Source organism: Protopterus annectens, chromosome 3.part1 (genome assembly GCF_019279795.1).
Source record: "Protopterus annectens isolate FY-2018-M chromosome 3.part1, PAN1.0, whole genome shotgun sequence".
Taxonomy (NCBI): Eukaryota; Metazoa; Chordata; order Ceratodontiformes; family Protopteridae; genus Protopterus; species Protopterus annectens.
Window position 1 is genome coordinate 1,038,134,770 of NC_056732.1, and position 12,546 is coordinate 1,038,147,315.

The 12,546-nt window shown below is 42.8% G+C and overlaps 1 protein-coding gene across 1 annotated transcript in view; it reads right to left on the reverse strand.

Annotated features, from left to right (window-relative positions):
• The window catches only part of LOC122797746 (protein spire homolog 1-like), a 966,788-nt gene that overhangs the window by 939,916 nt on the left and 14,326 nt on the right, over positions 1-12,546 (reverse strand). The window lies entirely within an intron of this gene.

Genomic DNA, 12,546 nt, shown 5'->3' on the forward strand with positions numbered 1-12,546 from the left:
AAGAGGAGGAAATCACTGTCTTTCAAAAGGGGGCCACCAGTAAACGTTTTGCTTTTTCTTTTACCGCCTTTAGAACTCTTGAAATGAGAGGTACTGGTGGCGGACATGGAGGAATTTCCCCATCCACTGAAAAAAGAAAGCATTTGCCCTCCTGACTCTGGGGCAAAGACCTCTTGTGCAAAATAGGGGGGGCAGCCAGTTTTTTTAGGTAAACATGTCTATCTGGAGGTGTATCCAAACACTGAAGGATGCCCATGAAAACCTGTTTCTTCGATGTCCATGCTTGAAGTTCCTCCAAGATCCTGCTTAATGTATATCTGCCAACACATTGTCTTCTGATGAAGGTTATGTAGCTAGGAGCAAAATACTGTTCTGGGTAGCAAGGTCCCAGGTTCTCTGTGCCACTATGCACAGTTGGTATGACCAGGTTTCCTTGCTTATGTACTATACAATTGTGGTGTCTGTGAACATTTGTAGGGGACCTGGTTTCCAGACATGAGAGAAAACTTTAAGATCGTGGCTGTCGACCCACATTTCCTTTAAGTTGATGTGCTTCTTTAACAGTTGTGGCTGCCACCTGTCCTGTATTTGGTGGGTTCCTGTCCAGGCTCCCCCATGTCTCGACCAAGGCATCTGAGTACACTTCCTGAAATGGGGCAGAAGGAGTGAAGGGAAGTCCTGGATCAAGTGTCCCCTGGTCCTTCCACAAGTGTTCTCTTTTGAGGCAAGATAATGGAGGAATCATCGAGTCTAAAGGGTGAGAATGTTGGGACCACACTGCTTTCAGGAGCCAAAGGGATTTTCCATCTTTGCAGTTTGGCTAGAGGAAGTACTGAAATAATAGCTGCCATGAAATCTTCCTGGCCGAGCATTGGCTGAGGGGGCAAGGCTGTAAAAGCAGTTTGTCATGCTCTGCACTTTTTCCTGTAAAAGTAGGCCTGTGCATTTTTGTATCCAGTTTGCAACCCAGAAAAAAATAGGTCTCGAGTTGGCTGTAAGGACATTTAGAGGACTATGAAACCCAATTGTGTGAGGAGGTTGAAGGTGAACTGGAGGTGCTGTAGAAGAATCTGTGGCAAGGCAGCTTAGATCAACTGATCTAAGCAGGGAAAAATCTGGAATTCCCAAGATTTGACAGAAGGCAATCATTAGCACCAGACACTTTGTGGAAACTCTTAGGGCTGTGGAGAGCCCAAAAGACAAAGCAGTAAAAGTGAGAAGAACCAGAACAAAACCTACAGAATCTCCTGGGGGGGGGGGTTCAAACTGTTATGTGGAGATGTGCATATTTTAGATCTAAAGATACCAGAAAAGCCTGATGGATATGAATATGAAAGGCAGGCATGTAATAAAAATATCTTGAAGGTTGGCACTTTTAGGGAAGTGTTTAATAAGGATAGATCATATATGGGTCTCTACTGCCCTTATTTTCTTGGCACTAGGAAGTGTCTAGAGTAAAACTCCTTCTCTACTGGATCTTTGGGCACCAGTTCTCTGTGCCTTGTGCTTGTAATTCTTGTAGAACGAGTGGAAGCAGACAGATCTGGTCGCCTGGAGGGGGAGACAAGACATTTAATGGTGGAATCTCCACCCAAGACATGGAATAGCTCTTTTTATAACAGAAAGAACCTATTGGTTTGTGGCAATCTTTTCCCAGGTAGCAATAGATTGGGTAAGCCTTTTTGTGAGGAGCAGAGCTGAGGGCCGGAGAGACAGAAAGAGTCTGTAGGTAGTCACAAAGATTTTTCCCCAAAAGAAGCCCCCCCCCCCCCAAGGGGAGGAATCTCTCCGTGTTTTTTCTGGTAATCTTCTTCTTGAGGGTATTCCTGTGTTTCTGACTAGGTATAGGATCCCTTATGGCAAAGGAGGTGGTTTTGGTTGGATAATTCCTCTGGTACCCATGTACAGAAGTTAGCAGAAGCCGTCTACAGTCCTTCACTGTTTTATCCTGTTCCCAAAGGGTTTTGAAAAGGTTACCCGCTTGTGGGTGAAACAAGAGATTCTGGTCTAAAGGAGAACCCACAACTTTTGCTTTACAGTCACGAGGCAAGAGTTGACTGTATAACCACCCATAATACCTGTGACGATAAAGCCAGAAGCAGCTGCCATGGACAAAGCCTCTACAGCATCATAGCTACACAATGCTATATCTGGCTACCTTGGTAGCCTAAATATACAAGGAAAGCATATACTGTTTAGGGTCAGGTCCCCGTGGATCCACCACTAACTTTTGTAAATGGATGATAGATATCAAATAATTGGTAGTCTGGGTTTGGTAATTAACAGCCTTTAAATACGAAGGCAGAGAAGTAATTCCCCCCCCCCCCAATCTTTCCATAGCCCTGCTATCTTTGTCAGAAGAGAGGGCATTGACATTAGGAAAGAGTTTTGAAGGTTTATCAGAAGCAACATTGCAGAGGGGTCTGCTACAGGGTTTTTAAACATGAATTTAAGATAATCTGTGACCTTATAAAATCTGACAGACCTTTTAGGGGCATGAGGCTGCAAGTCTGGGACAGCTGAAGTGGACTGAAAACCGGCCAACAAAGACTCAAGAACTGGGGGAATGGGCTGGAGTGCCCATTTTCAAGAGGTTATATTATATTTTCTGGACCTCTATGATCTGCCTAGATTCCCACTCAAAAATGTTTCATCATGGTTAAAGTAGTCTCCCTAAAAGAAGGTTAAGTTCTCCTCATCAGAAGAGACTTGGCCAGGAGAGGAGACTCAGAAGAGTAGGCCAGGGAATAATCAGAATCAGAAAACTCCTCATCTTCAGAGAAAGATGAAACCACAACAATGGGGAAGACAGGGTTGGTAAGAAAAGGAAAGAGGCTTCAGTGCCAAAATAGCCTACAGCAGACCCTGAGAGACGTTTATCCATTACTTCTCCCTAGAGGGTAAAGAGGAGATACATGCCAAGTTTTTTTTTTCCATTTATTTTTTGGTGTGATGTCCACCTGCACCAAACGTGGTGGTTCTGATCCAGACATACCAGGATTAGTTCACCTGTGACCTCTTCCATAATGGGTATCGGGGGGATGCCCTCAGGACCCTCAGAGATAGTAATTCTCAGTTCACATTTCTCCATGGATTCTTCAGTCATAAGGCTTCCAAACCTGCCTCCAGCAGGGTCACTGCAGAAGGCATATGAGGTGAAGTGGGACATAACATAGGTTTTGAAACCTCATTAGGTATGTTGGAATCAGAAAAAATCCGACAGCTCTGGTCTGGGCTGTTTAAGCTTTTTCTTAAGGATTGGAGGTATGTCGAGGGAAGCGGGAGCCACCATCCTGGGGTCAGCCAAGTGTTTCAAACATTGGGTCTCCAGATATGTGTTGAGTGAAGAAACATGGGACTACAAAGTCTTGGGTACAAAAGACTGACAAATGACACAGGCCCTGAAGAAGTGTTCTGCTCTTAAGCAAAAAAGGCACTGGGTATGCAAGCTCTGTATGGGATTTGCCTACTATACTTGCACCTCCCCTCCAAGTCGACATCTAATACCGGTAAAACAAGACAGTTGAAAATGTAAAGGAAAATTCCTCAAAGGGGCACTTATCTGATATTTCAAAGCAACAGTACCAATGACCAAAGGACAATTAATCTGATGAATACACAACCTATATTCAGACTGGCAGGAAGATAGTCTAAGAAATTACACTAATACTTCTGCCTATATACCCCTATGCTTGCTAGCTGAGATCACATTGGACATACGATCCTCGAAAGGTAAAGCATTGATACCCTGGGTGGACATCAGCGGTGATGGCCCTTTGGTTAAGAATAGTGACTTCAGTCAAGGACATCAAAAATGCATACATCAACAGTTTCTTCTTCGGAAGAAAGGCAAGACAAAGCTTGTGTCCGTTTCTTTGACTAAACTCAATGCCTGTGGTGGTAGTGCTATCACTTTACAAGAAATGGACCTCTTCTTAATGGATGCTACATTTTGAATGCATGGCATTTCAGATGCAGTAATACTAGATAACTGTCCACAGTTGAAAATTAGGGATCTAAAAAGAAGATGAAATCATGGGAGTGTCAACAGTTTACCTGTTCACCCTAATTATCCTAATTCTAAAACTTAAGTTGCGAGGTATATAGGTTGTCAAGAACTTAACGACAATACTACAAAGTGAAAGTGTGAATCTACATAGAAGACATGTATACTGAACTTAATCTCTAACAGAAATATTCTACCACAATTGAGTTGGCATACCACCGACAGAATTAGTGATGAGCTCAACTCTACTTCTACACCCCAGCAAATTAAATTCAAATACAAGAAAGACTGAAAATAAGCGGTCTGGACAGAAGCTCTATTACAATAATGTATAAGGAGTTGGCTTTCATTAAAAGGGGGGAATAAGGTGAGAATACAGTAGGATTTCAATGAAAATGCAAACAAGAGGTGTTGGATTCCATAAAGCAATGCAAGCAGCCAATGTTGTTTGCTATTCATACAGCAGACAGAAACTACTGAGAAGAAACAGAAGACAGGTTATGTTGAATGCAGACTATTTGTGATAACTTCAGAAACAAGACCATATTCAGAAAAGTATCTGTAATGATGCCCCAAAAGAAATTTTCACAAGCTGAGAAGCAGTAGTACTCAGAACTCAAAGTAGTACTACAAACTGCTGATTTGTCAGACCAAAGTTCCTATCACACTGCCCCAAAAACTGCCAAGATTTAGAGAACTGCTCAAAAAACATAGCTATTTAACAGAAGTAAAAACACTGAAAAGTAATGAAAGATTTACATACATTTAATTTGATTACCAGGTAATGTCCGACTGGGCCAGGAGCCCGTCTTCAGTGGAGACCCAGGGAGAAAAGCTCCAGAAAAATTTTATGAAAGTAAAGACTGTTATCAATAACAGTGGATATAAATAATGATAGTTATAGCAGAATACAATACGAGTTACATGGAGAAATAGTTGCACACAAATGTGTTAACATGTTCATATCAAATTAAATTTTGGGGGGGGGGTTGTTAAGAGAGGAAATAGCTTAGGTGAAGAGAGAGAGAGAGAGAGACACAGAGAGAGAGAGAGAGAGAGAGAGAGAGAGACACACAGAGAGAGAGAGAGAGAGAGAGAGACACAGAGAGAGACACAGAGAGAGAGAGAGAGAGAGGAATGATACAAGAAACAATTCGACGAGCAGGAGGTGTTGTGGCACTGAGAAGGGTTACTTGGCAGTGCTAGGGTTTAGCCTGGGGTAGTACAGGAGCATAGCTAGTTCATAGGTTTATACTAGGCTATATGCCCTAAGGCATTTATAAGCCTAGCCCAAATTTTTGTGGCTTACGCCACCCCTTATATGAAAAAATACTGTGCCCATTAGTTTGTTGTGCCTCTAGAGATGATTCCCGGGATAAACCTACGATCTCCCATCCACAGGTCAAGATTTCTCTTGAACAGAGCCAGCGAGGTGCTCTGCCTCACATGGATCGGGATTTTATTTCACAGCATAGGGAGTCTCTGAGTGATAAATCTATCCCTCCAGCACGTCCTATTTATATCCGTACTAAGGTTTAAGTCGCTTGCTCTAGTGGATTTGGATTTTTTGAGGTGGAGCATGTCCATTAATTCCGGGTTGGACATGGCCTTGTATGTCAGGCACATGTCACCTCTGAGCAGACGGTATGCAACTGAATAGAGCTGGAGCTTTTTCAATCTGGCAGCATATGACAGATTTTGGAGTCCCTTTATCCTTTTGGTGAGGAACTTTTGGGGTCTCTCCAATTGCTGCAGATGTCGGGTGAGATACATCCCGAATGGGGCATTGTACTCTATCATTGGTCTGATAAGTGAAGAGTACAGGGGAACAATGACCTCACTAGATCTGGATGCGATTAATAAAGTGTTCTTTTAGTTGTAGCTTGAAACTGAACTTCCTCAATGAATGCAATTTGCTTGCTGAATAGGTGAAGCCATTAGAAACAAGTGTTTCTCTTTATGGTCAACCCTAGAGCATTTGTTTCGCCAAATGACTTCCTCAGTATTAAACAGTAGGCAACTGAAGGATTAGGGAATGAAACTCAGGACTATAAGACAAAGCTTGCCTTGAGCTCATACTCCTAGTCCTCTTAACTAAACTTTCAATTTTTTTTTGTCTTTTGTATTTTCTCTTGAATGACATTTTTTTTTCTGAACATCCAACAAATCTCCTTAGTTTTACTATTAGTCATCGATTATTTCATTTATTTTTAGTTGTATTATTATGAAAACAACTGTACCAACCTATAAAACTTTCTCTTTTCCATTTAACTATTTTGTCCTTATTGGAGCCCATCTACCAATTATTTTCTTCACAAAATAGATAATTTCTACATAACCATTATTTTACTCCAACATGGAGCCTTTACAAGCCTAGCCCATAGGATTACCCTGGCATCATGCCACCCATTAGACATTTCCTGAACTAAATGCCATGCCCAATGAATGTCTGAAACTGTAGCGTTTCAATATCAGCAACACTGCTAAGTAGGACAGTGGGCACTTCTCATAAGCAGGTCTACAGTCAGTTACTGCAGAATCCCCCCAGCCTTTGGGACTACAAAACACAGTACAGTTTACATGCAATTTAGAGCAAAAAAGTCTCCCAATTAGAATGTACTGATAAAAAAACATGGTTCTCAATGTATGGTCAATTATAAAGAGTATCAGATCTTTACCAAGTTTTTTCCCCTCCTAGGTTCCAACCTTCCACAAGAATGCCATGTGTTCCTGAGGACTTTCCTGTGGATTGTTTATACATCTGAATCACTTACAAATGCCTTCTACCAGCACCTGCAGGACTGCATGGATAAGGCAATCCCAAGCAAAACAAAGACTCTTTGTACCAAAGGCAAGCGTCCAGTCTGGTGGACCCCAGCCATAAACAAACTCTACAACAAAAGGAGAAAGCTACTACAAGATAGAGCAAAATCCTTAAAAGGTAAGACACCCTTGATCACTATAAGTAAAAAACTAAGAGCTCTCATAAAATCATCCAAAGCAAATTTCGAGAGAAAAATAGCTAAAGACTCAAAAGACAATCATAAGGCCTTCTTTAGCTATGTTAGAAACCTAGGAGGAAACTCCCAGATATGCTCAGAACTAGTTCAAAATGATGTGAAGATTACTGATCCTACAGACATTGCCAACATACTGGCTGACAGGTTCAGTGCAAACTTCTCCCCTCCCCAAAAGGAGAGATATCTATACCAAACGATTGCAGCCCCCAAACATCTCCAGCCCAAGTGAGAACTGCTCTCTCCAAAGCAAAAACACAGCATCCATGGGACCTGATGGTGTCCCCGGCTGTGTGCTCCACGAACTCAATGAGGAATTAAACCCACAGCTAGGACAGCTGTTTAATCAAAGTCTTACCTCTGGATACATACCCAGGAGTGGCGCACTGCAACTGTGGTCCCACTTCACAAAGGCGGTGCCTCCACCGACCCTGGAAATTACCGCCCATTAGCTTGACAAGCCTTATCTGCAAAGCCATGGAGAGGATCATAATGGACCTCATAAAAAAGACATATGGAATTTGCAGACTTTGGATCCAACCAAGTTTGGCTTTGTCAAAGGCAGATCATGCCTTTTAAACTTGGTTGACTTTTTCGAAACAGTCACCAAAGCCATTGATGAGGGAAAGGCAGTCCATACAGCCTACCTCGATCTGGCTAAGGCCTTCGATACAATACCCCACTCGGGTATCATTGAAAAACTCATCAGCTTAAATGTTAACCCATACATCACAAGATGGGTTGCAAACTGGCTGAGTGACAGAACCCACATGGTCAGAGTTGCTGGCGCCATGTCAGATTCAAAGCCTGTCACAAGTGGTGTCCCACAGGGCTCAGTCCTGGGCCCACTCTTGTTTGGCATCTACTTTTCCGAAGTACAAGCAAACACAGGAGGGTTATGGCTGACAAAGTTTGCAGATGACTGCAAACTGGGCGCCATAGTAGAAAACACATCTGACACAGATATCCTTCAGAAGGGTCTCACAGAAACGGATAACTGGTGCCAGAGCCACGGCCTAAAGTTAAATGCCAAAAATGCATAGTCATACCCTTCGGGAAAAACAAGGTTACCCCTAGCTACCAAATAGGTGGCAATCCACTGAGCACAGAAGAAGTTATCAGGGACCTGGGGACCCAGGTTGATAGTAGTCTGTCATTCGACACCCATGTAGCTAAAGTAGTTAGGAAGACCTTCTACATTGCCCACCTTATCATGAAGGGATTCTCATCTAGATCAAGGGAGGTTATAGTCTCCCTTTACTCATCACTCATCAGACCAATGATTGAGTACAATGCCCCATTCGAATGTATCTGACCCGACACTTGCAGCAGCTGGAGAGGCCACAAAAGTTCCTCACCAAAAGGATAAAGGGTCTCAAAATCTATCCTATGCTGCCCGACTGAAAGAACTCCAGCTCTATTCAGTCGCCACGCTTTCTCAGAGGTGACCTTTGCCTAACATACAAGGCCATGTCAAACCCAGATTTGATGAATATGCTTCACCTCAAAAATCTAGATCCGTCAGAGCCACAAGGGCGGAGACTTAAACCTCGACACGGCTATTAATAGGACGTGCTGGAGGGATAGATTCATCACCCAAAGACTCCCTATGCTGTGGAACAAAATCCCGGTACATGTGAGGCAGAGCACCTCGCTGGCCTTGTTCAAGAGAAATCTTGACCAATGGATGGGAGATCGCAGATATACCCCAGGGATTACCTCAGTGTCACTGCTCGACAGAGGCACAGCAAAATAATGGGTATAGTTCCCCATACTAAAGGGGTGGCGTAAGCCACAAAACGATGGGCTAGGCTTGTAAATGCCCTCGGGCAGATAGCCTAGTATGAACCTATGAACATCACCATTTTATCTCATCTCCTCCTATCCTGTTAGTAATTGAGCCTCATCTGCCTCTAGCTGTGGCATATTTAATTCTTCCATAAACATTTCTTTTTGTACATTTTCTTCTTGATTTCCATATGTCTGCTTTATACACATTTTCATAGAGTTTCCAAAAATATTTCTAATACCGCTAAAGATCTCATTAACTTCCTTGTTGTAGGCTCCATGTTGCCAAAGTTGTGCTAAAAGGTTTTTTGTGCTCTACAGTTATTATTAAAAACAGTTGCTTAACAGCAATGTTTCTAAACTCATGTATATTATTGAGGTAATCCCTTTTTTCTGTTAACATTTTATAGTTGCTCCTCTTCTTGTTCTGTGAGATTCCCCCTATTTTGCAATAATTTAACATTTGTCAGTCCCTCTAAATAATTATTGTTGCTTCTGAACTACATCTCCCTTTCTTTTATTTCCACCCTCTTTTTAAACTCCACTTTAATTTTATCCCACTCCCTAGCTATATTTTCAGAAGAAATTTATATCTTCTGTAACAGCTACTGAATAATTTCCACTACCCATTTGTTATTCCAGTGTCTCATTTTTATTTCGTTACCCTGTGTTTTTATTTTAGTTATTGCTGGCCCGTGATCTGAAATAGCTACTGGGTGTGTATGAAGACCTTCAATTAAATGCATATGTTCCTGTGAAATGTAAGTTCTGTCTAACCTGCCTCAGGTCTTATATCTACGAGAGTAATATGTAAATTCACTCCAAACTCTTAGTACTAAATTCACATCTTTCATGCCAAATATTTTCATAAAGGTCTTCAAAGGTCTAGCCCCCTCTGTTATACTTTCCCTTCACCCCCCCCCACACACACACACTCTTTCAGTGCTGCAAATCAAATTCCAGTCTCCACCTACAAGTAAGATTCCTTGCTGTAAGCTGATTATTTCTCCTGGAATTTTCTTAAGCTTCATTATAGCAGTTTTAGGTGAAATATAAATACATGCTAGTGTAACCATCTTACCTTGCCAGTAGCCCCTTAGTAATACAAATCTACCATTATCTTTTTATCCTCTTCCAACACTACTCCTCTTGCAATTAAAGTACTTCTCTTTTCCTTTGTCCCACAGTCTGCCTCATAACTATACTGAAAAGCTTTCTTTATCAAATTCACATGTTCAGTTCTTTGCAAGTGCATCTCCTGTAGCATAGCTATTTGCACTGTACAGGTTTTAATATAGTTCACTACTCTATTTGTGAGAGCAGTGACAATTAAAGACATTACAGAAAACATCATTGCAGGGCCGCGGTGGTGCAGCGGTTAGCGTTGCCGCCTCACAGCAAGAGGTTCCCCAGTTCGATTCTTGGCTGGAGGGCCTTCTGTGTGGAGTCTGCATGTCCTCCCCGCAGTCAAGTGATGTTAAAAGACATGCAGGTAGGTGCAAAATGGTGGAAATTGAAAAAGGGTAATTGTGAGGTGATGTTCAGAAAACAGTTAAGACAGGCACTGGGTGGCAGTGAAGAGTTACCAAATAGCTGGGTAACTACAGCAGAGCTATTAAGAGAGATGGCTAGAAGGGTGCTTGGTGTTTCATCTGGAAAGAGGAAGGAGGACAAGGAGAGCTGGTGGTGGAATGAAGAAGTACAGGAGAGTATACAGAGGAAGAGGTTGGTGAAGAAGAAGTGGGATTGTCAAAGAGATGAAGAAAGTAGACGAGTATATAAGGAGATGAGGTGCATGGCAAAGAGAGAGGTGGCTAAGGATAAGGCGTATGAAGAGTTGCATAAAATGTTGGACACGAAGGAGGGAGAAAAGAACCTTTACCGACTGGCTAGACAGAGGGACAGAGCTAGTAAAGATGTGCAGCAGGTAAGGGTGACAAAGGATAATGTGGGAAACGTACTCACAAGCGAGGAGAGTGTGTTGAGCAGATGGAAAGAGGAGAGTGTGTTGAGCAGATGGAAAGAGTATTTTGAGGGGTTGATGAATGAAGAGAATGAGAGGGAGAGAAGGTTGGATGATGTGCGGATAGTGAATCATGAAGTGCAGTGGATTAGCAAGGAGAAGTAAGGATAGCTATGAAGAGGATGAAGAACGGAAAGGCTGTTGGTCCAGATGACATACCTGTGGAAGCATGGAGGTGTTTAGGTGAAATGGCAGTGGAGTTTTTAACTAGATTGTTTAATGAAATCTTGGAAAGTGAGAGGATGCCTGAAGAATGGAGAAAAAGTGTTTTGGTACCAATTTTTAAGAATAAGGGTGATGTGCAGAGCTGTAGTAACTACAGAGGGATTAAACTGATCAGTCACAGCATGAAGTTATGGGAAAGAGTAGTGGAAGCTAGGTTAAGGAGGGAGGTGATGATTAGTGATCAGCAGTATGGTTTCATGCCAGGAAAGAGCACTATAGATGCGATGTTTTGAGTGTTGATGGAGAAGTACAGAGAAAGTCAGAAGGAGTTGCATTGCATCTTTGCGGATTTAGAGAAAGCATATGACAGGGTGCCTAGAGAGGAGTTATGGTATTGTATAAGGAAGTCGGGATTGTCAGAGAAGTATGCAAGAGTGGTACAGGATATGTACGAGGGTAGTGTGACAGCAGTGAGGTCTGCGATGGGAATGACGGATGCGTTTAAGGTGGAGGTGGGATTACATCAAGGATCAGCTCTGAGCCATTTCTTATTTGCAATGGTGATGGACAGGTTGACAGACGAGATCAGACAGGAGTCCCCGTGGACTATGATGTTTGCAGAGGACATTGTGGTCTGTAGTGAGAGTAGGGAACAGGTGGAGATATGCTCTAGAGAGAAGAGGAATGAAGGTCAGCAGGACTAAGACAGAATATGTGTGTGTGAAAGAGAGGGAGGACAGACGAATGGTGAGGATGCAGGGAGTAGAGGTGGCGAAGGTGAATGAGTTTAAGTACTTGGGATCAACAAATCAGAGTAATGGCGAGTGTGGAAGAGAGGTGAAGAAGAGAGTACAGGCAGGATGGAGTGGGTGGAGAAGAGTGTCAGGAGTGATTTGTGACAGACTAGTACCAGTAAGAGTGAAAGGGAAGCTCTACAAGAGGGTAGTGAGACCAGCTATGTTATACGGGTTGGAGACAGCGGCATTGACAAAAAGGCAGGAGTCAGAGCTTGACGTGGCAGAGTTGAAGATGTTAAGATTTGCACCGGGTGTGACGAGGATGGACAAGATTAGGAATAAGTATATTAGAGGGTCAGCCCAGGATGGAAGGTTTGGAGACAAAGCCAGAGAGGCAAGATTACGTTGGTTTGGACATGTGCTGAGGAGGGATGCAGAGTATACTGGAAAAAGATGCTAAGGATGAAGCTGCCAGGTAACAGGAAAAGAAGAAGGCCTAAGATAAGGTTTATGGATGTGGTGAGAGAGGACATGCAGGTGGTTGGTGCGACAAACCAAGATGCAGAGGACAGGAAGAAATGGAAACAGTTGATCTGCTGTGGTGACTCCTAACGGGAGAAGGAGGAAGAACAACAAAAACAACAAGAAGGTGGTAGGTGCATCCATGAATGGTGTGCCTTCTTTGAAGGTTGGCCATTGGGCTGGCAACTCGGCACCATAAAAATCCACTGCCGATCATTAGCGGACCGGAGTTCCACTGTGGCAACCCGTAACCGAGAAAAGCCAAAAGACAACAACACAACATAACAT